This window comes from Pseudophryne corroboree, unplaced genomic scaffold (genome assembly GCF_028390025.1).
Source record: "Pseudophryne corroboree isolate aPseCor3 unplaced genomic scaffold, aPseCor3.hap2 scaffold_191, whole genome shotgun sequence".
In the NCBI taxonomy this organism is placed as follows: domain Eukaryota; kingdom Metazoa; phylum Chordata; class Amphibia; order Anura; family Myobatrachidae; genus Pseudophryne; species Pseudophryne corroboree.
This window is the reverse complement of record NW_026968548.1, coordinates 964364-987617: the sequence shown is the minus strand read 5'-3', so window position 1 is coordinate 987617 and position 23254 is coordinate 964364. Positions and strand designations below refer to the sequence as shown.

General features: G+C 41.6%; 3 non-coding genes across 3 annotated transcripts; all 3 read left to right on the top strand.

Annotated features, from left to right (window-relative positions):
* The first annotated feature begins 19136 nt into the window (after positions 1–19136).
* LOC135004160 (U1 spliceosomal RNA) lies at positions 19137–19292 on the top strand. Its single transcript, XR_010204998.1, has one exon. It is a non-coding gene; the product is annotated as a U1 spliceosomal RNA (small nuclear RNA).
* Positions 19293–19967: 675 nt separating this feature from the next.
* Positions 19968–20131, top strand: LOC135003961 (U1 spliceosomal RNA). The gene has a single exon (XR_010204839.1). It is a non-coding gene; the product is annotated as a U1 spliceosomal RNA (small nuclear RNA).
* A 152-nt stretch (positions 20132–20283) lies between these two features.
* LOC135004120 (U1 spliceosomal RNA) lies at positions 20284–20446 on the top strand. Its single transcript, XR_010204974.1, has one exon. It is a non-coding gene; the product is annotated as a U1 spliceosomal RNA (small nuclear RNA).
* The last annotated feature ends 2808 nt before the right edge of the window (positions 20447–23254 follow it).

The window sequence follows — 23254 nt, the reverse complement described above, 5'->3', positions numbered from 1 at the left end:
CCAATGCCTATCTCTTTGCAAAAGAGAGATATCGGCAAGGAAAAACTGTATTGTACCTTTGCATTTTTCTCCCAAACGAAAGACACTAGAATGAAAATTTTAAAGCCTCCTGTTAGTGCTTCATCTACACGTTATAGCCCTGCATTTTCCAATGCCTATCTCATTGCAAAAGAGAGATATCGGCAAGGAAAAGCAGCATTGTACCTTTGCATTTTTCTCCCAAACGAAAGACACTAGAATGAAAATTGTAAAGCCTCCTGTTAGTGCTTCATCTACACGTTATAGCCCTGAATTTTCCAATGCCTAGCTCTTTGCAAAAGAGAGATATTGGCAAGGAAAAGCTGTATTGTACCTTTGCATTTTTCTCCCAAACGAAGGACACTAGAATGAAAATTTTAAAGCCTCCTGTTAGTGCTTCATCTACACGTTATAGCCCTGAATTTTCCAATGCCTATCTCTTTGCAAAAGAGAGATATCGGCAAGGAAAAGCTGTATTGTACCTTTGCATTTTTCTCCCAAACTAAAGACACTAGAATGAAAATTTTAAAGCCTTCTGTTAGTGCTTCATCTACACGTTATAGCCCTGAATTTTCCAATGCCTAGCTCTTTGCAAAAGAGAGATATCGGCAAGGAAAAGCTGTATTGTACCTTTGCATTTTTCTCCCAAACGAAAGACACTAGAATGAAAATTTTAAAGCCTCCTGTTAGTGCTTCATCTACACGTTATAGCCCTGAATTTTCCAATGCCTATCTCTTTGCAAAAGAGAGATATCGGCAAGGAAAAGCTTTATTGTACCTTTGCATTTTTCTCCCAAATGAAGGACACTAGAATTAAAATTTTAAAGCCTCCTATTAGTGCTTCATCTACACGTTATAGCCCTGAATTTTCCAATGCCTATCTCTTTGCAAAAGAGAGATATCGGCAAGGAAAAGCTGTATTTTACCTTTGCCTTTTTCTCCCAAACGAAGGACACTAGAATGAAAATTTTAAAGCCTCCTGTTAGTGCTTCATCTACACGTTATAGCCCAGAATTTTCCAATGCCTATCTCTTTGCAAAAGAGAGATATCGGCAAGGAAAAGCAGTATTGTACCTTTGCATTTTTCTACCAAACGAAGGACACTAGAATGAAAATTTAAAAGCCTCCTGTTAGTGCTTCATCTACACGGTATAGCCCTGAATTTTCCAATGCCTAGCTCTTTGCAAAAGAGAGATATTGGCAAGGAAAAGCTGTATTGTACCTTTGCATTTTTCTCCCAAACGAAGGACACTAGAATGAAAATTTTAAAGCCTCCTGTTAGTGCTTCATCTACACGTTATAGCCCTGAATTTTCCAATGCCTATCTCTTTGCAAAAGAGAGATATCGGCAAGGAAAAACTGTATTGTACCTTTGCATTTTTCTCCCAAACGAAAGACACTAGAATGAAAATTTTAAAGCCTCCTGTTAGTGCTTCATCTACACGTTATAGCCCTGCATTTTCCAATGCCTATCTCTTTGCAAAAGAGAGATATCGGCAAGGAAAAGCAGCATTGTACCTTTGCATTTTTCTCCCAAACGAAAGACACTAGAATGAAAATTGTATAGCCTCCTGTTAGTGCTTCATCTACACGTTATAGCCCTGAATTTTCCAATGCCTATCTCTTTGCAAAAGAGAGATATCGGCAAGGAAAAGCTTTATTGTACCTTTGCATTTTTCTCCCAAATGAAGGACACTAGAATTAAAATTTTAAAGCCTCCTATTAGTGCTTCATCTACACGTTATAGCCCTGAATTTTCCAATGCCTATCTCTTTGCAAAAGAGAGATATCGGCAAGGAAAAGCTGTATTTTACCTTTGCCTTTTTCTCCCAAACGAAGGACACTAGAATGAAAATTTTAAAGCCTCCTGTTAGTGCTTCATCTACACGTTATAGCCCAGAATTTTCCAATGCCTATCTCTTTGCAAAAGAGAGATATCGGCAAGGAAAAGCATTATTGTACCTTTGCATTTTTCTACCAAACGAAGGACACTAGAATGAAAATTTAAAAGCCTCCTGTTAGTGCTTCATCTACACGGTATAGCCCTGAATTTTCCAATGCCTAGCTCTTTGCAAAAGAGAGATATTGGCAAGGAAAAGCTGTATTGTACCTTTGCATTTTTCTCCCAAACGAAGGACACTAGAATGAAAATTTTAAAGCCTCCTGTTAGTGCTTCATCTACACGTTATAGCCCTGAATTTTCCAATGCCTATCTCTTTGCAAAAGAGAGATATCGGCAAGGAAAAACTGTATTGTACCTTTGCATTTTTCTCCCAAACGAAAGACACTAGAATGAAAATTTTAAAGCCTCCTGTTAGTGCTTCATCTACACGTTATAGCCCTGCATTTTCCAATGCCTATCTCTTTGCAAAAGAGAGATATCGGCAAGGAAAAGCAGCATTGTACCTTTGCATTTTTCTCCCAAACGAAAGACACTAGAATGAAAATTGTAAAGCCTCCTGTTAGTGCTTCATCTACACGTTATAGCCCTGCATTTTCCAATGCCTAGCTCTTTGCAAAAGAGAGATATTGGCAAGGAAAAGCTGTATTGTACCTTTGCATTTTTCTCCCAAACGAAGGACACTAGAATGAAAATTTTAAAGCCTCCTGTTAGTGCTTCATCTACACGTTATAGCCCTGAATTTTCCAATGCCTATCTCTTTGCAAAAGAGAGATATTGGCAAGGAAAAGCTGTATTGTACCTTTGCATTTTTCTCCCAAACGAAAGACACTAGAATGAAAATTTTAAAGCCTACTGTTAGTGCTTCATCTACACGTTAATGCCCTGAATTTTCCAATGCCTAGCTCTTTGCAAAAGAGAGATATCGGCAAGGAAAAGCTGTATTGTACCTTTGCATTTTTCTCCCAAAAGAAGGACACTAGAATGAAAATTTTAAAGCCTCCTATTAGTGCTTCATCTACACGATATAGCCCTGAATTTTCCAATGCCTATCTCTTTGCAAAAGAGAGATATCGGCAAGGAAAAGCTGTATTGTACCTTTGCATTTTTCTCCCAAACGAAGGACACTAGAATGAAAATTTTAAAGCCTCCTGTTAGTGCTTCATCTACACGTTATAGCCCTGAATTTTCCAATGCCTATCTCTTTGCAAAAGAGAGATATCGGCAAGGAAAAACTGTATTGTACCTTTGCATTTTTCTCCCAAACGAAAGACACTAGAATGAAAATTTTAAAGCCTCCTGTTAGTGCTTCATCTACACGTTATAGCCCTGCATTTTCCAATGCCTATCTCATTGCAAAAGAGAGATATCGGCAAGGAAAAGCAGCATTGTACCTTTGCATTTTTCTCCCAAACGAAAGACACTAGAATGAAAATTGTAAAGCCTCCTGTTAGTGCTTCATCTACACGTTATAGCCCTGAATTTTCCAATGCCTAGCTCTTTGCAAAAGAGAGATATTGGCAAGGAAAAGCTGTATTGTACCTTTGCATTTTTCTCCCAAACGAAGGACACTAGAATGAAAATTTTAAAGCCTCCTGTTAGTGCTTCATCTACACGTTATAGCCCTGAATTTTCCAATGCCTATCTCTTTGCAAAAGAGAGATATCGGCAAGGAAAAGCTGTATTGTACCTTTGCATTTTTCTCCCAAACTAAAGACACTAGAATGAAAATTTTAAAGCCTTCTGTTAGTGCTTCATCTACACGTTATAGCCCTGAATTTTCCAATGCCTAGCTCTTTGCAAAAGAGAGATATCGGCAAGGAAAAGCTGTATTGTACCTTTGCATTTTTCTCCCAAACGAAAGACACTAGAATGAAAATTTTAAAGCCTCCTGTTAGTGCTTCATCTACACGTTATAGCCCTGAATTTTCCAATGCCTATCTCTTTGCAAAAGAGAGATATCGGCAAGGAAAAGCTTTATTGTACCTTTGCATTTTTCTCCCAAATGAAGGACACTAGAATTAAAATTTTAAAGCCTCCTATTAGTGCTTCATCTACACGTTATAGCCCTGAATTTTCCAATGCCTATCTCTTTGCAAAAGAGAGATATCGGCAAGGAAAAGCTGTATTTTACCTTTGCCTTTTTCTCCCAAACGAAGGACACTAGAATGAAAATTTTAAAGCCTCCTGTTAGTGCTTCATCTACACGTTATAGCCCAGAATTTTCCAATGCCTATCTCTTTGCAAAAGAGAGATATCGGCAAGGAAAAGCAGTATTGTACCTTTGCATTTTTCTACCAAACGAAGGACACTAGAATGAAAATTTAAAAGCCTCCTGTTAGTGCTTCATCTACACGGTATAGCCCTGAATTTTCCAATGCCTAGCTCTTTGCAAAAGAGAGATATTGGCAAGGAAAAGCTGTATTGTACCTTTGCATTTTTCTCCCAAACGAAGGACACTAGAATGAAAATTTTAAAGCCTCCTGTTAGTGCTTCATCTACACGTTATAGCCCTGAATTTTCCAATGCCTATCTCTTTGCAAAAGAGAGATATCGGCAAGGAAAAACTGTATTGTACCTTTGCATTTTTCTCCCAAACGAAAGACACTAGAATGAAAATTTTAAAGCCTCCTGTTAGTGCTTCATCTACACGTTATAGCCCTGCATTTTCCAATGCCTATCTCTTTGCAAAAGAGAGATATCGGCAAGGAAAAGCAGCATTGTACCTTTGCATTTTTCTTCCAAACGAAAGACACTAGAATGAAAATTGTATAGCCTCCTGTTAGTGCTTCATCTACACGTTATAGCCCTGAATTTTCCAATGCCTATCTCTTTGCAAAAGAGAGATATCGGCAAGGAAAAGCTTTATTGTACCTTTGCATTTTTCTCCCAAATGAAGGACACTAGAATTAAAATGTTAAAGCCTCCTATTAGTGCTTCATCTACACGTTATAGCCCTGAATTTTCCAATGCCTATCTCTTTGCAAAAGAGAGATATCGGCAAGGAAAAGCTGTATTTTACCTTTGCCTTTTTCTCCCAAACGAAGGACACTAGAATGAAAATTTTAAAGCCTCCTGTTAGTGCTTCATCTACACGTTATAGCCCAGAATTTTCCAATGCCTATCTCTTTGCAAAAGAGAGATATCGGCAAGGAAAAGCATTATTGTACCTTTGCATTTTTCTACCAAACGAAGGACACTAGAATGAAAATTTAAAAGCCTCCTGTTAGTGCTTCATCTACACGGTATAGCCCTGAATTTTCCAATGCCTAGCTCTTTGCAAAAGAGAGATATTGGCAAGGAAAAGCTGTATTGTACCTTTGCATTTTTCTCCCAAACGAAGGACACTAGAATGAAAATTTTAAAGCCTCCTGTTAGTGCTTCATCTACACGTTATAGCCCTGAATTTTCCAATGCCTATCTCTTTGCAAAAGAGAGATATCGGCAAGGAAAAACTGTATTGTACCTTTGCATTTTTCTCCCAAACGAAAGACACTAGAATGAAAATTTTAAAGCCTCCTGTTAGTGCTTCATCTACACGTTATAGCCCTGCATTTTCCAATGCCTATCTCTTTGCAAAAGAGAGATATCGGCAAGGAAAAGCAGCATTGTACCTTTGCATTTTTCTCCCAAACGAAAGACACTAGAATGAAAATTGTAAAGCCTCCTGTTAGTGCTTCATCTACACGTTATAGCCCTGCATTTTCCAATGCCTAGCTCTTTGCAAAAGAGAGATATTGGCAAGGAAAAGCTGTATTGTACCTTTGCATTTTTCTCCCAAACGAAGGACACTAGAATGAAAATTTTAAAGCCTCCTGTTAGTGCTTCATCTACACGTTATAGCCCTGAATTTTCCAATGCCTATCTCTTTGCAAAAGAGAGATATTGGCAAGGAAAAGCTGTATTGTACCTTTGCATTTTTCTCCCAAACGAAAGACACTAGAATGAAAATTTTAAAGCCTACTGTTAGTGCTTCATCTACACGTTAATGCCCTGAATTTTCCAATGCCTAGCTCTTTGCAAAAGAGAGATATCGGCAAGGAAAAGCTGTATTGTACCTTTGCATTTTTCTCCCAAAAGAAGGACACTAGAATGAAAATTTTAAAGCCTCCTATTAGTGCTTCATCTACACGATATAGCCCTGAATTTTCCAATGCCTATCTCTTTGCAAAAGAGAGATATCGGCAAGGAAAAGCTGTATTGTACCTTTGCATTTTTCTCCCAAACGAAGGACACTAGAATGAAAATTTTAAAGCCTCCTGTTAGTGCTTCATTTACACGTTATAGCCCAGAATTTTCCAATGCCTATCTCTTTGCAAAAGAGAGATATCGGCAAGGAAAAGCTGTATTGTACCTTTGCATTTTTCTCCCAAACGAAAGACACTAGAATGAAAATTTTAAAGCCTCCTGTTAGTGCTTCATCTACACGTTATAGCCCTGAATTTTTCAATGCCTATCTCTTTGCAAAAGAGAGATATTGGCAAGGAAAAGCTGTATTGTACCTTTGCATTTTTCTCCCAAACGAAGGACACTAGAATGAAAATTTTTAAGCCTCCTGTTAGTGCTTCATCTACACGTTATAGCCCTGAATTTTCCAATGCCTATCTCTTTGCAAAAGAGAGATATCGGCAAGGAAAAGCTGTATTGTACCTTTGCATTTTTCTCCCAAACGAAAGACACTAGAATAAAAATTTTAAAGCCTCCTGTTAGTGCTTCATCTACACGTTATAGCCCTGCATTTTCCAATGCCTATCTCTTTGCAAAAGAGAGATATCGGCAAGGAAAAGCAGCATTGTATCTTGGCATTTTTCTCCCGAACGAAAGACACTAGAATGAAAATTGTAAAGCCTCCTGTTAGTGCTTCATCTACTCGTTATAGCCCTGCATTTTCCAATGCCTAGCTGTTTGCAAAAGAGAGATATTGGCAAGGAAAAGCTGTATTGTACCTTTGCATTTTTCTCCAAAACGAAAGACACTAGAATGAAAATTTTAAAGCCTCCTGTTAGTGCTTCATCTACACGTTATAGCCCTGAATTTTCCAATGCTTATCTCTTTGCAAAAGAGAGATATCGGCAAGGAAAAGCAGCAATGTACTTTTGCATTTTTCTCCCAAACGAAAGACACTAGAATGAAAATTTTAAAGCCTCCTGTTAGGCCATCATCTACACGACATAGCCCTGAATTTTCCAATGCGCAGCTCTTTGCAAAAGAGAGATATTGGCAAGGAAAAGCTGTCTTGTACCTTTGCATTTTTCTCCCAAACGAAGGTCACTAGAAAGAAAATTTTAAAGCCTCCTGTTAGGCCATCATCTACACGACATAGCCCTGAATTTTCCAATGCGCAGCTCTTTGCAAAAGAGAGATATTGGCAAGGAAAAGCTGTCTTGTACCATTGCATTTTTCTCCCAAACGAAGGACACTAGAAAGAAAATTTTAAAGCCTCCTGTTAGGCCATCATCTACACGACATAGCCCTGAATTTTCCAATGCGCAGCTCTTTGCAAAAGAGAGATATTGGCAAGGAAAAGCTGTCTTGTACCTTTGCATTTTTCTACCAAACGAAGGTCACTAGAAAGAAAATTTTAAAGCCTCCTGTTAGGCCATCATCTACACGACATAGCCCTGAATTTTCCAATGCGTAGCTCTTTGCAAAAGAGAGATATTGGCAAGGAAAAGCTGTCTTGTACCTTTGCATTTTTCTCCCAAACGAAGGACACTAGAAAGAAAATTTTAAAGCCTCCTGTTAGGCCATTGCAAAGAGATAGGCATTGGAAAATTCAGGGCTATAACGTGTAGATGAAGCACTAACAGGAGGCTTTAAAATTTTCATTCTAGTGTCTTTCGTTTGGGAGAAAAATGCAAAGGTACAATACCGCTTTTCCTTGCCGATATCTCTCTTTTGCAAAGAGCTAGGCATTGGAAAATTCAGGGCTATAACGTGTAGATGAAGCACTAATAGGAGGCTTTAAAATTTTCAATCTAGTGTCCTTCGTTTAGGAGAAAAATGCAAAGGTACAATACAGCTTTTCCTTGCCAATATCTCTCTTTTGCAAAGAGCTAGGCATTGGAAAATGCAGGGCTATAACGTGTAGATGAAGCACTAACAGGAGGCTTTACAATTTTCATTCTAGTGTCTTTTGTTTGTGAGAAAAATGCAAAGGTACAATGCAGCTTTTCCTTGCCGATATCTCTCTTTTGCAAAGAGATAGGCATTGGAAAATGCAGGGCTATAACGTGTAGATGAAGCACTAACAGGAGGCTTTAAAATTTTCATTCTAGTGTCTTTCGTTTGGGAGAAAAATGCAAAGGTACAATACAGCATTTCCTTGCCGATATCTCTCTTTTGCACAGAGATAGGCATTGGAAAATTCAGGGCTATAACGTGTAGATGAAGCACTAACAGGAGGCTTTAAAATTTTCATTCTAGTGTCTTTCGTTTGGGAGAAAAATGCAAAGGTACAATACAGCTTTTCCTTGCCGATATCTCTCTTTTGCAAAGAGATAGGCATTGGAAAATTCAGGGCTTATACGTGTAGATGAAGCACTAACAGGAGGCTTTAAAATTTTCATTCTAGTGTCCTTCGTTTGGGAGAAAAATGCAAAGGTACAATACAGCTTTTCCTTGCCGATATCTCTCTTTTGCAAAGAGATAGGCATTGGAAAATTCAGGGCTATAACGTGTAGATGAAGCACTAATAGTAGGCTTTAAAATTTTCATTCTAGTGTCCTTCGTTTGGGAGAAAAATGCAAAGGTACAATACAGCTTTTCCTTGCCGATATCTCTCTTTTGCAAAGAGATAGGCATTGGAAAATTCAGGGCTATAACGTGTAGATGAAGCACTAACAGGAGGCTTTAAAATTTTCATTCTAGTGTCTTTCGTTTGGGAGAAAAATGCAAAGGTACAATACCGCTTTTCCTTGCCGATATCTCTCTTTTGCAAAGAGATAGGCATTGGAAAATTCAGGGCTATAACGTGTAGATGAAGCACTAACAGGAGGCTTTAAAATTTTCATTCTAGTGTCTTTCGTTTGGGAGAAAAATGCAAAAGTACAATGCTGCTTTTCCTTGCCGATATCTCTCTTTTGCAAAGAGATAAGCATTGGAAAATTCAGGGCTATAACGTGTAGATGAAGCACTAACAGGAGGCTTTAAAATTTTCATTCTAGTGTCTTTCGTTTGGGAGAAAAATGCAAAGGTACAATACAGCTTTTCCTTGCCAATATCTCTCTTTTGCAAAGAGCTAGGCATTGGAAAATGCAGGGCTATAACGTGTAGATGAAGCACTAACAGGAGGCTTTACAATTTTCATTCTAGTGTCTTTCGTTTGGGAGAAAAATGCAAAGGTACAATGCTGCTTTTCCTTGCCGATATCTCTCTTTTGCAAAGAGATAGGCATTGGAAAATGCAGGGCTATAACGTGTAGATGAAGCACTAACAGGAGGCTTTAAAATTTTCATTCTAGTGTCTTTCGTTTGGGAGAAAAATGCAAAGGTACAATGCAGCTTTTCCTTGCCGATATCTCTCTTTTGCAAAGAGATAGGCATTGGAAAATGCAGGGCTATAACGTGTAGATGAAGCACTAACAGGAGGCTTTAAAATTTTCATTCTAGTGTCTTTCGTTTGGGAGAAAAATGCAAAGGTACAATACAGCATTTCCTTGCCGATATCTCTCTTTTGCACAGAGATAGGCATTGGAAAATTCAGGGCTATAACGTGTAGATGAAGCACTAACAGGAGGCTTTAAAATTTTCATTCTAGTGTCTTTCGTTTGGGAGAAAAATGCAAAGGTACAATACAGCTTTTCCTTGCCGATATCTCTCTTTTGCAAAGAGATAGGCATTGGAAAATTCAGGGCTATAACGTGTAGATGAAGCACTAACAGGAGGCTTTAAAATTTTCATTCTAGTGTCCTTCGTTTGGGAGAAAAATGCAAAGGTACAATACAGCTTTTCCTTGCCGATATCTCTCTTTTGCAAAGAGATAGGCATTGGAAAATTCAGGGCTATAACGTGTAGATGAAGCACTAATAGTAGGCTTTAAAATTTTCATTCTAGTGTCCTTCGTTTGGGAGAAAAATGCAAAGGTACAATACAGCTTTTCCTTGCCGATATCTCTCTTTTGCAAAGAGATAGGCATTGGAAAATTCAGGGCTATAACGTGTAGATGAAGCACTAACAGGAGGCTTTAAAATTTTCATTCTAGTGTCTTTCGTTTGGGAGAAAAATGCAAAGGTACAATACCGCTTTTCCTTGCCGATATCTCTCTTTTGCAAAGAGATAGGCATTGGAAAATTCAGGGCTATAACGTGTAGATGAAGCACTAACAGGAGGCTTTCAAATTTTCATTCTAGTGTCTTTCGTTTGGGAGAAAAATGCAAAGGTACAATACAGCTTTTCCTTGCCGATATCTCTCTTTTGCAAAGAGATAGGCATTGGAAAATTCAGGGCTATAACGTGTAGATGAAGCACTAACAGGAGGCTTTAAAATTTTCATTCTAGTGTCCTTCGTTTGGGAGAAAAATGCAAAGGTACAATACCGCTTCTCCTTGCCGATATCTCTCTTTTGCAAAGAGATAGGCATTGGAAAATTCAGGGCTATAACGTGTAGATGAAGCACTAATAGGAGGCTTTAAAATTTTTATTCTAGTGTCCTTCGTTTGGGAGAAAAATGCAAAGGTACAATACAGCTTTTCCTTGCCGATATCTCTCTTTTGTAAAGAGATAGGCATTGGAAAATTCAGGGCTATAACGTGTAGATGAAGCACTAACAGGAGGCTTTAAAATTTTCATTCTAGTGTCTTTCGTTTGGGAGAAAAATGCAAAGGTACAATACAGCTTTTCCTTGCCGATATCTCTCTTTTGCAAAGAGATAGGCATTGGAAAATTCAGGGCTATAACGTGTAGATGAAGCACTAACAGGAGGCTTTAAAATTTTCATTCTAGTGTCCTTCGTTTGGGAGAAAACTGCAAAGGTACAATACAGCTTTTCCTTGCCGATATCTCTCTTTTGCAAAGAGATAGGCATTGGAAAATTCAGGCCTATAACGTGTAGATGAAGCACTAATAGGAGGCTTTAAAATTTTCATTCTAGTGTCCTTCGTTTGGGAGAAAAATGCAAAGGTACAATACAGCTTTTCCTTGCCGATATCTCTCTTTTGCAAAGAGATAGGCATTGGAAAATTCAGGGCTATAACGTGTAGATGAAGCACTAACAGGAGGCTTTAAAATTTTTATTCTAGTGTATTTCGTTTGGGAGAAAAATGCAAAGGTACAATACCGCTTTTCCTTGCCGATATCTCTCTTTTGCAAAGAGCTAGGCATTGGAAAATTCAGGGCTATAACGTGTAGATGAAGCACTAATAGGAGGCTTTAAAATTTTCAATCTAGTGTCCTTCGTTTGGGAGAAAAATGCAAAGGTACAATACAGCTTTTCCTTGCCAATATCTCTCTTTTGCAAAGAGCTAGGCATTGGAAAATTCAGGGCTATAACGTGTAGATGAAGCACTAACAGGAGGCTTTAAAATTTTCATTCTAGTGTCTTTCGTTTGGGAGAAAAATGCAAAAGTACAATGCTGCTTTTCCTTGCCGATATCTCTCTTTTGCAAAGAGATAAGCATTGGAAAATTCAGGGCTATAACGTGTAGATGAAGCACTAACAGGAGGCTTTAAAATTTTCATTCTAGTGTCTTTCGTTTGGGAGAAAAATGCAAAGGTACAATACAGCTTTTCCTTGCCAATATCTCTCTTTTGCAAAGAGCTAGGCATTGGAAAATGCAGGGCTATAACGTGTAGATGAAGCACTAACAGGAGGCTTTACAATTTTCATTCTAGTGTCTTTCGTTTGGGAGAAAAATGCAAAGGTACAATGCTGCTTTTCCTTGCCGATATCTCTCTTTTGCAAAGAGATAGGCATTGGAAAATGCAGGGCTATAACGTGTAGATGAAGCACTAACAGGAGGCTTTAAAATTTTCATTCTAGTGTCTTTCGTTTGGGAGAAAAATGCAAAGGTACAATACAGCTTTTCCTTGCCGATATCTCTCTTTTGCAAAGAGATAGGCATTGGAAAATTCAGGGCTATAACGTGTAGATGAAGCACTAACAGGAGGCTTAAAAAATTTCATTCTAGTGTCCTTCGTTTGGGAGAAAAATGCAAAGGTACAATACAGCTTTTCCTTGCCAATATCTCTCTTTTGCAAAGAGATAGGCATTGGAAAATTCAGGGCTATAACGTGTAGATGAAGCACTAACAGGAGGCTTTAAAATTTTCATTCTAGTGTCTTTCGTTTGGGAGAAAAATGCAAAGGTACAATACAGCTTTTCCTTGCCGATATCTCTCTTTTGCAAAGAGATAGGCATTGGAAAATTCAGGGCTATAACGTGTAGATGAAGCACTAACAGGAGGCTTTAAAATTTTTATTCTAGTGTATTTCGTTTGGGAGAAAAATGCAAAGGTACAATACCGCTTTTCCTTGCCGATATCTCTCTTTTGCAAAGAGCTAGGCATTGGAAAATTCAGGGCTATAACGTGTAGATGAAGCACTAATAGGAGGCTTTAAAATTTTCAATCTAGTGTCCTTCGTTTGGGAGAAAAATGCAAAGGTACAATACAGCTTTTCCTTGCCAATATCTCTCTTTTGCAAAGAGCTAGGCATTGGAAAATTCAGGGCTATAACGTGTAGATGAAGCACTAACAGGAGGCTTTAAAATTTTCATTCTAGTGTCTTTCGTTTGGGAGAAAAATGCAAAAGTACAATGCTGCTTGTCCTTGCCGATATCTCTCTTTTGCAAAGAGATAAGCATTGGAAAATTCAGGGCTATAACGTGTAGATGAAGCACTAACAGGAGGCTTTAAAATTTTCATTCTAGTGTCTTTCGTTTGGGAGAAAAATGCAAAGGTACAATACAGCTTGTCCTTGCCAATATCTCTCTTTTGCAAAGAGCTAGGCATTGGAAAATGCAGGGCTATAACGTGTAGATGAAGCACTAACAGGAGGCTTTACAATTTTCATTCTAGTGTCTTTCGTTTGGGAGAAAAATGCAAAGGTACAATGCTGCTTTTCCTTGCCGATATCTCTTTTGCAAAGAGATAGGCATTGGAAAATGCAGGGCTATAACGTGTAGATGAAGCACTAACAGGAGGCTTTAAAATTTTCATTCTAGTGTCTTTCGTTTGGGAGAAAAATGCAAAGGTACAATACAGCTTTTCCTTGCCGATATCTCTCTTTTGCAAAGAGATAGGCATTGGAAAATTCAGGGCTATAACGTGTAGATGAAGCACTAACAGGAGGCTTAAAAAATTTCATTCTAGTGTCCTTCGTTTGGGAGAAAAATGCAAAGGTACAATACAGCTTTTCCTTGCCAATATCTCTCTTTTGCAAAGAGATAGGCATTGGAAAATTCAGGGCTATAACGTGTAGACGAAGCACTAACAGGAGGCTTTAAAATTTTCATTCTAGTGTCTTTCGTTTGGGAGAAAAATGCAAAGGTACAATACAGCTTTTCCTTGCCGATATCTCTCTTTTGCAAAGAGATAGGCATTGGAAAATTCAGGGCTATAACGTGTAGATGAAGCACTAATAGTAGGCTTTAAAATTTTCATTCTAGTGTCCTTCGTTTGGGAGAAAAATGCAAAGGTACAATACAGCTTTTCCTTGCCGATATCTCTCTTTTGCAAAGAGATAGGCATTGGAAAATTCAGGGCTATAACGTGTAGATGAAGCACTAACAGGAGGCTTTAAAATTTTCATTCTAGTGTCTTTCGTTTGGGAGAAAAATGCAAAGGTACAATACCGCTTTTCCTTGCCGATATCTCTCTTTTGCAAAGAGATAGGCATTGGAAAATTCAGGGCTATAACGTGTAGATGAAGCACTAACAGGAGGCTTTCAAATTTTCATTCTAGTGTCTTTCGTTTGGGAGAAAAATGCAAAGGTACAATACAGCTTTTCCTTGCCGATATCTCTCTTTTGCAAAGAGATAGGCATTGGAAAATTCAGGGCTATAACGTGTAGATGAAGCACTAACAGGAGGCTTTAAAATTTTCATTCTAGTGTCCTTCGTTTGGGAGAAAAATGCAAAGGTACAATACAGCTTCTCCTTGCCGATATCTCTCTTTTGCAAAGAGATAGGCATTGGAAAATTCAGGGCTATAACGTGTAGATGAAGCACTAATAGGAGGCTTTAAAATTTTTATTCTAGTGTCCTTCGTTTGGGAGAAAAATGCAAAGGTACAATACAGCTTTTCCTTGCCGATATCTCTCTTTTGTAAAGAGATAGGCATTGGAAAATTCAGGGCTATAACGTGTAGATGAAGCACTAACAGGAGGCTTTAAAATTTTCATTCTAGTGTCTTTCGTTTGGGAGAAAAATGCAAAGGTACAATACAGCTTTTCCTTGCCGATATCTCTCTTTTGCAAAGAGATAGGCATTGGAAAATTCAGGGCTATAACGTGTAGATGAAGCACTAACAGGAGGCTTTAAAATTTTCATTCTAGTGTCCTTCGTTTGGGAGAAAACTGCAAAGGTACAATACAGCTTTTCCTTGCCGATATCTCTCTTTTGCAAAGAGATAGGCATTGGAAAATTCAGGCCTATAACGTGTAGATGAAGCACTAATAGGAGGCTTTAAAATTTTCATTCTAGTGTCCTTCGTTTGGGAGAAAAATGCAAAGGTACAATACAGCTTTTCCTTGCCGATATCTCTCTTTTGCAAAGAGATAGGCATTGGAAAATTCAGGGCTATAACGTGTAGATGAAGCACTAACAGGAGGCTTTAAAATTTTTATTCTAGTGTATTTCGTTTGGGAGAAAAATGCAAAGGTACAATACCGCTTTTCCTTGCCGATATCTCTCTTTTGCAAAGAGCTAGGCATTGGAAAATTCAGGGCTATAACGTGTAGATGAAGCACTAATAGGAGGCTTTAAAATGTTCAATCTAGTGTCCTTCGTTTGGGAGAAAAATGCAAAGGTACAATACAGCTTTTCCTTGCCAATATCTCTCTTTTGCAAAGAGCTAGGCATTGGAAAATTCAGGGCTATAACGTGTAGATGAAGCACTAACAGGAGGCTTTAAAATTTTCATTCTAGTGTCTTTCGTTTGGGAGAAAAATGCAAAAGTACAATGCTGCTTTTCCTTGCCGATATCTCTCTTTTGCAAAGAGATAAGCATTGGAAAATTCAGGGCTATAACGTGTAGATGAAGCACTAACAGGAGGCTTTAAAATTTTCATTCTAGTGTCTTTCGTTTGGGAGAAAAATGCAAAGGTACAATACAGCTTTTCCTTGCCAATATCTCTCTTTTGCAAAGAGCTAGGCATTGGAAAATGCAGGGCTATAACGTGTAGATGAAGCACTAACAGGAGGCTTTACAATTTTCATTCTAGTGTCTTTCGTTTGGGAGAAAAATGCAAAGGTACAATGCTGCTTTTCCTTGCCGATATCTCTCTTTTGCAAAGCGATAGGCATTGGAAAATGCAGGGCTATAACGTGTAGATGAAGCACTAACAGGAGGCTTTAAAATTTTCATTCTAGTGTCTTTCGTTTGGGAGAAAAATGCAAAGGTACAATACAGCTTTTCCTTGCCGATATCTCTCTTTTGCAAAGAGATAGGCATTGGAAAATTCAGGGCTATAACGTGTAGATGAAGCACTAACAGGAGGCTTAAAAAATTTCATTCTAGTGTCCTTCGTTTGGGAGAAAAATGCAAAGGTACAATACAGCTTTTCCTTGCCAATATCTCTCTTTTGCAAAGAGATAGGCATTGGAAAATTCAGGGCTATAACGTGTAGATGAAGCACTAACAGGAGGCTTTAAAATTTTCATTCTAGTGTCTTTCGTTTGGGAGAAAAATGCAAAGGTACAATACAGTTTTTCCTTGCCGATATCTCTCTTTTGCAAAGAGATAGGCATTGGAAAATTCAGGGCTATAACGTGTAGATGAAGCACTAACAGGAGGCTTTAAAAGCACTCTGGGTGTGCTGCTCCTACGATTTCCCCAAATGTGGGACACTTGATTACATAATTTGTGTTTCCTCTGGTCGGCTCTCGTATAATTCAGATCTCTTTGTCTCAGGTCTCTCTCCAGCCTAGTTTGCTGTCTGTTTCCACTTCTCTTTTCTTGAGCCGCTCCCTTCTATGCCCTTGTGCACTATCCTGACTTCCCCGTCTGCTTACTTTGTGCCTTCCAACGCACAATGCAAACTACAGGTAGTGCTGCAGGGCCCACACCCTTTTACTTGCTTTACAGAGCAGCTCTGGAGCTGTTACAGTGCCCAGCTGCTGCAAGAAATCAGCTTGAATGCTTCAGGGGCTGGGGCATAGCCAACATGAGCCCCACACCGAAGGAGGGTGGAGGTGTTTAATGCGAACTAGGGGTCATCCAAGCGCCGCAAAAGGCTGCCATGCCCTGCACACCCCTTTTTTATTTTCATATGCAGACGAGGGTTGAAGCCAACTTTGACCCACTGCTTGGATGACATCACCATATGCAAATCCATCTGTGGCAGGCCTTCCCCCAGGAATGCTTGCACTAGTTGTTGCATTTGGTTTGTTGTTTGGGGGTGCTTCAGTATTAGGCAGCCTTCTGCCCTCCCATGTTCATCTGAAAATATATGTTCTCCCTGCAGTTGTTGTCCCAAGATGAGAGTTCCCTTGTGCTGCCTCAGTTGAATCTCCTTTACTTGACAGAGATGTGCATGAGCAGCGGCCCTCCCCAGCCCTATTCCAAATCATACTTATTTTGCATAGGAGATACCATGGTCATGAAGATTTTTCTCCCAGGGTTACTCTAGGGGTTACATTTGGGGAAATCACAGGGGTCAGCATACCCAGAATGCAGTGAATGAACCTCACCCTGGGAGAATAATCTTCATGACCATGGTATCTCCTATGCAAAATAAGTATGATTTGGGATAGAGCTGGGGAGGGCCACTGCTCAGGCACATCTCTGTCAAGTTAAGGAGATTCAACTGAGGCAGCACAAGGGAACTCTCATCTTGGGACAACAACTGCAGGGAGAACATATATTTTCAGATGAACATGGGAGGGCAGAAGGCTGCCTAATACTGAAGCACCCCCAAACAACAAACCAAATGCAACAACTAGTGCAAGCATTCCTGGGGGAAGGCCTGCCACAGATGGATTTGATGGATTTGATTATGAAAAGAGAAAAGGGGCATGCAGGGCATGGCGGCCTTTTGCGGCGCTTGGCTGACCCCTAGTTTGCATTAAACACCTCCACCCTCCGTCGGTGTGGGGCTCTTGTTGGCTATGCCCCAGCACCTGATGCATTCAAGCTGATTTCTTGCTGCAGCTGGGCACTGTAACAGCTCCAGAGCTGCTCTGTAAGGCAAGTAAAAGGGTGTGGGCCGTGCAGCACTAACTGTAGTTTGCATTGTGCGTTGGAAGGCACAAAGTAAGCAGACAGGAGAAGTCAGGAGAGTGCACAAGGGCATAGAAGGCAGCGGCTCAAGAAAAGAGAAGTGGAAACAAACAACAAACTAGGCTGGAGAGAGACCTGAGACAAAGAGATCTGAATTATACGAGAGCCGACCAGGGGAAACACAAATTATGCAGTCAAGTTTCCCACAGGAGTATATAGGATACGACCCAGTGGTACCTGACGACATAGATACTAACAGCTATTTAATAACATTATGCTAGAAAGTGATTATTAGCAACATATATATCTATATAAACAACCCCGCCAGGGTTGTGCCTTCAAAAATAATCACACACGGACACGCTTTTTAAACCTTTTTTTCACATCTCTTTATTCTTCTTATGCACATGTATGTTAGTTCTGTGATTTTAACCTTTATGTTTCACTGCAGTTTGGGATAATAATATTAATATTTATCCAATTCTAATACATACTTAATAAAGGTTATATTTTATGTTTCATTCATTCTGTCCAGTGCGTCAACAGTGCAGATTTCTTCTTGTTTTTTCTCCCAAATTCTATAACAATGACAGTAAATGTTGTTTCTTTTCAAACAGAACTTTCTTGACCATGCTTCTTTTTTGAAAGATCTGGGAGCACATGGAAAACAGTACAAACCATGCAGTATCACAAGAGCCTTTATTTGATCTTTCATGAAGATAGAGCAGAATTGAGGACACGTCAACAATTTCTGCCGAAGGTGGTTCATCTTTCCACATGGCGCCTTTGGCCACTGACACCTTCGTTGAGTCAAAGTCTCTGGCTGTGGTCAGAACTTTGAAAATTTATGTCACCAGAACGGTTCAGATTAGGAAAACAGAGGCTCTGTTTGTCCTGTATGCTCCCAACAGGATTGGGTGTCCTGCTTCCATGTAGACCATTATGCGCTGGATCTGTGGTAAGATTCAGCATGCTCATTCCACGGCAGGATTGCCGTTACTGAATTAGGTGAAGACCCATTCTACTAGAAAGGTGGGTTCATCCTGGGCAGCTGGTCGGGGAGTCTCGGCATTGCAACTTTGCCGAGCAGCTATTTAGTAAACACTTTTGCTAAGTTTTAAACGTTTTAGAGTAAAGGAGATTCAACTGAGGCAGCACAAGGGAACTCCCATCTGGGGACAACAACTGCAGTGAGAACACATATTTTCAGATGAACATGGGAGGGCAGAAGGCTGCCTAATACTGAAGCACCCCCAAACAACAAACCAAATGCAACAACTAGTACAAGCATTCCTGGGGGAAGGTCTGCAGAAGACGGATTTGCATACAGTGATGTCATCCAAGCAGTGGGCCAAAGTTGGCTGGAACCCTCATCTGCATATGAAAAGAGAAAAGGGGTATGCAGGGCGCCGCCATGGCCTTTTGCGGCGCTTGGATGACCCTTAGTTCGCATTAAACACCCCCACCCTCCTTTGGTGTGGGGCTCATGTTGGCCATGCCCCAGCCCCTGAAGCATTCAAGCTGATTTCTTGCAGCAGCTTGGCACTGTAACAGCTCCAGAGCTGCTCTGTAAGGCAAGTAAAAGGGTGTGGGCCCTGCAGCACTACCTGTAGTTTGCATTGTGCATTGGAAGGCACAAAGTAAGCAGACAGGAGGAGAAGTCAGGATAGTTCACAAGGGTATAGAAGGGAGGGGCTCAAGAAAAAAGAAGTGGAAACAGACAGCAAACTAGGCTGGAGAGAGACCTGAGACAAAGAGATCTGAATTATATGAGAGCCGACCAGGGGAAACACAAATTATGCAGTCAAGTTTCCCACATTTGGGGAAATCGCAGGGGCAGCACACCCAGGTGAGATACTATAATCAGGACGGTGCTTCTCCCAGGGCAAGGCTCACCCATTGCACTCTGGGTGTGCTGCTCCTACGATTTCCCCAAATGTGGGACACTTGACTGCATAATTTGTGTTTCCTCTGGTCAGCTCTCGTATAATTCAGATCTCTTTGTCTCAGGTCTCTCTCCAGCCTAGTTTGCTGTCTGTTTCCACTTCTTTTTTTCTTGAGCCCCTCCCTTCTATACCCTTGTGCACTATCCTGACTTCTCCTCCCGTCTGCTTACTTTGTGCCTTCCAATGCACAATGCAAACTACAGGTAGTGCTGCAGGGCCCACACCCTTTTACTTGCCTTACAGAGCAGCTCTGGAGCTGTTACAGTGCCCAGCTGCTGCAAGAAATCAGCTTGAATGCTTCATGGGATGGGGCATGGCCAACATGAGCCCCACACCAAAGGAGGGTGGGGGTGTTTAATGCGATCTAGGGGTCATCCAAGCACCGCAAAAGGCTGCCATGCCCTGCACGCCCCTTTTCTCTTTTAATATGCAGATGAGGGTTGAAGCCAACTTTGACCCACTGCTTGGATAACATCACCATATGCAAATCCATCTGCTGCAGGCCTTCCCCCAGGAATGCTTGCACTAGTTGTTGCATTTGGTTTGTTGTTTGGGGGTGCTTCAGTATTAGGCAGCCTTCTGCCCTCCCATGTTCATCTGAAAATATGTGTTCTCCCTGCAGTTGTTGTCCCCAGATGAGAGTTCCCTTGTGCTGCCTCAGTTGAATCTCCTTTACTTGACAGAGATGTGCCTGAGCAGCGGCCCTCCCCAGCCCTATCCCAAATCATACTTATTTTGCATAGGAGACACCATGGTCATGAAAATTGTTCACCCAGGGTTAGGTTCATTCATTGCATTCTGGGTATGCTGACCCCTGTGATTTCCCCAAATGTGGGAAACTCGCCTGCATTATTTGTTGTAGTGGGGGACTGTGTTTGTGTTTTCCGCTGGTCAGCTCTGGTAAAAGTCAGATTTCTTTGTCTCAGATCTTCCTCTAGCCTTGTTCTTCTTTCGAGAGTTCCATTGTGCTGCCTCAGTTGGATCTCCTTCACTTGACAGGGGGGTGCCCGAGCAGCGACCCTCCCCAGCTCTAGCCCAACTCCTACTTACCTGCCAGGTGAGATACTATGATCTTGAAGGTGCTTCTCCCAGGGCAAGGCTCACCCATTGCACTCTGGATGTGCTGCCCCTGCGATTTCCCCAAATGTGGGAAACTTGACTGCATAATTTGTGTTTCCCCTGGTCGGCTCTCGTATAATTCAGATCTCTTTGTCTCAGGTCTCTCTCCAGCCTAGTTTGCTGTCTGTTTCCACTTCTCTTTTCTTGAGCCGCTCCCTTCTATGCCCTTGCGCACTATCCTGACTTCTCCCGTCTGCTTACTTTGTGCCTTCCAACGCACAATGCGAACTACAGGTAGTGCTGCAGGGCCCACACCCTTTTATTTGCCTTACAGAGCAGCTCTGGAGCTGTTACAGTGCCCAGCTGCTGCAAGAAATCAGCTTGAATGCTTCAGGGGCTGGGGCATAGCCAACATGAGCCCCACACCGAAGGAGGGTGGAGGTGTTTAATGCGAACTAGGGGTCATCCAAGCGCCGCAAAAGGCCGCCATGCCCTGCATAACCCTTTTCTCTTTTCATATGCAGATGAGGGTTCCAGCCAACTTTGGCCCACTGCTTGGATGACATCACCGTATGCAAATTCGTCTCCTGCAGACCTTCCCCCAGGAATGCTTGTACTAGTTATTGCATATGGTTTGATATTTGATGGTGCTTCAGTATTAGGCAGCCTTCCGCCCTCCCATGTTCATCTGAAAAGATGTGGTCTCCCTGCAGTTGTTGTCCCCAGACGAGAGTTCCCTTGTGCTTCCTCAGTTGAATCTCCTTAACTTGACGGGGGAGGGGCTTGCCCGAGCAGCCACCCTCCCCAGCCCTATCCCAACTCATACTTATTTTGCATATGAGATCTCTATATCATGAAGATTGTTCTCACAGGGTGAGGTTCATCCATTATATTTTAAAATAGGAAGGTTCAAATTACATATTTGAATTGCATCTATGTGCTGGATTCAAATGTTCCCCCCCCTTCCTTTCTCAATTGTGCCCATCAGCAGCTATTCTAAGGTTGCTGCCAATGGGTGAGACACATTAATTTCTTCTGTGGGGTACACTGGACTCCACAAGGATTCACATTGGGGTGTAGAGTAGGATCTTGATCTGAGGCACCAACCGGCTCAAAGCTTTTGACTGTTCCCAAGATGTTCAGCGCATTCTCCTCTATAACCCCGCTTCCATGAACAGGGAGCTCAGTTTGTAGTTGGTGCCTTCAGTAGCAGGCCACTTAACAGGGGCCTGCCTCAGGCAGCCTATTCTTAGCTATTAATTTTGACAAGAAAATAAGAACTTTTTTTATGAGAATCTACAAGGGCTGCAGCAGGCTAGGTCTAATAGACATCTTTACTGCAGCTTCATCACTCCCAGCGGCGCTGTATACTCCCGTGCCCTGGTTGCTGGGTCACTGCAGCGGAGGCTCCGGTTTCTTCCTAAGGTCAGTCACACACACACCGCCCTTCCGGATCACGAGGCCGCTGATGAAGGGGAGCGTGGCCGTAGGGGGTGGACCGTGTGTGCACTGGCGTGGACACTGATTACTGGGCAGCCGCTCCACAAGCCACCAGGTACAGTTAAGGAGCACAGGTCTGGGGGTTTTTCTCCCATATTAAACCAATTTTGTACTGCCCGCAGCGCATTGCGATAGGTAATAGGGCCTGATTCAGGTTGGATTGCAATCACAATAAGCGATCCAACTGCAAAAATTGCTAAGAGCATACGCAAGTGCCTGCATTTTCTGCGGCACCCCGCAGAGAATGCGATCGCCTCTGCCTGTCAATCGGGGCAGGGGGGGAGAGGGGGGTCAGCAAAACTCCATTTCCAAGTCAGGGATAGAGCGGTGCGGGGGCAAGGCTTCAAAATGGGGTCTGCAACGGAGGAGACACAGGGGGCGTGGTCACAGCGGCTGTATGACATCACATTCAGCCGCTGTGATCACAAAAATGGTGGCGGCTTCCTGCGCGCACATACAGTCTGCACCCGCAGAAGGCTACACCATTTTTTATGATCACGCTGAACTGCAGTGCGACTGCAATTACAGCATGGTCAAGAAGGGAGGCGTCATGCTGGGTGGCCATGTCCTGTCACTGTGCAGGAGCCAGCACCGCTCACACACTAGTCCCCGGGTGCAGCCCCCAACCCCCGGGACACCCGGAGCAACAAAATGTAGATTCAGGCCACCAGGCCACGCCCCTACCTATGAAACCATGCCTCCTTTTTACCATTGCGCTGCTTATCTGCGCGCACTGCATTACAATCTCCTTCGCCACCTCTCTGGGTGTCACCAGTGATAGTGACACCTCTGCCATGCTTGTAGCAGCTGGTCCTAAGATCTACGCCTCAAGCCCTGAGTGTTTGCCCTTGTGACTTGTTGATCATCATAGCGAAGCAGATGCTTACAGAAAACTGCAGGGGCTTAGATTGAAAAAAAAAAAAAATTATGGGTATAAGGTAGAGAGGAGCGGGTTCGGTTCTCCGAGAACCGAATTCCCCACGAACTCCACGTGGTTTACACTGGTCCAAGGCAGGCTCGGTTGTTCCCGCCTGACTCGGAATACCTGAACAAGGGAAAATGTCATCATCCCGCTGTCGGATTCTCGCGAGATTCGGATTTCATATAAAGAGCTGCGCGTTGCCTCCATTTTTACTCGTGCATTGAAGAGAGAGCGCAGAGGACGTGGCTATGTTCTCTCAGTGGAAATCTCAATATCAGTGCTCATTATCAGTGGTTACTTATTGCTGCTCAGTAATACTAGTAGTGTGTCTCTCCTGCTCAGTGTCAGTTCTCAGTAGTATCCTCATCAGTGCTCAGTATCACTGCTCATTGTCTTGTGCTGCATTGTGGTGCTCAGCATACTACAGTACATTACTAATAGTCCAGTGCTGCATCTTGCTGCTCAGTGTCAGTTCTAGTATCCTCATCAGTGCTCACTATCACTGCTCATTACATTGTGGTGTTCTGTATAC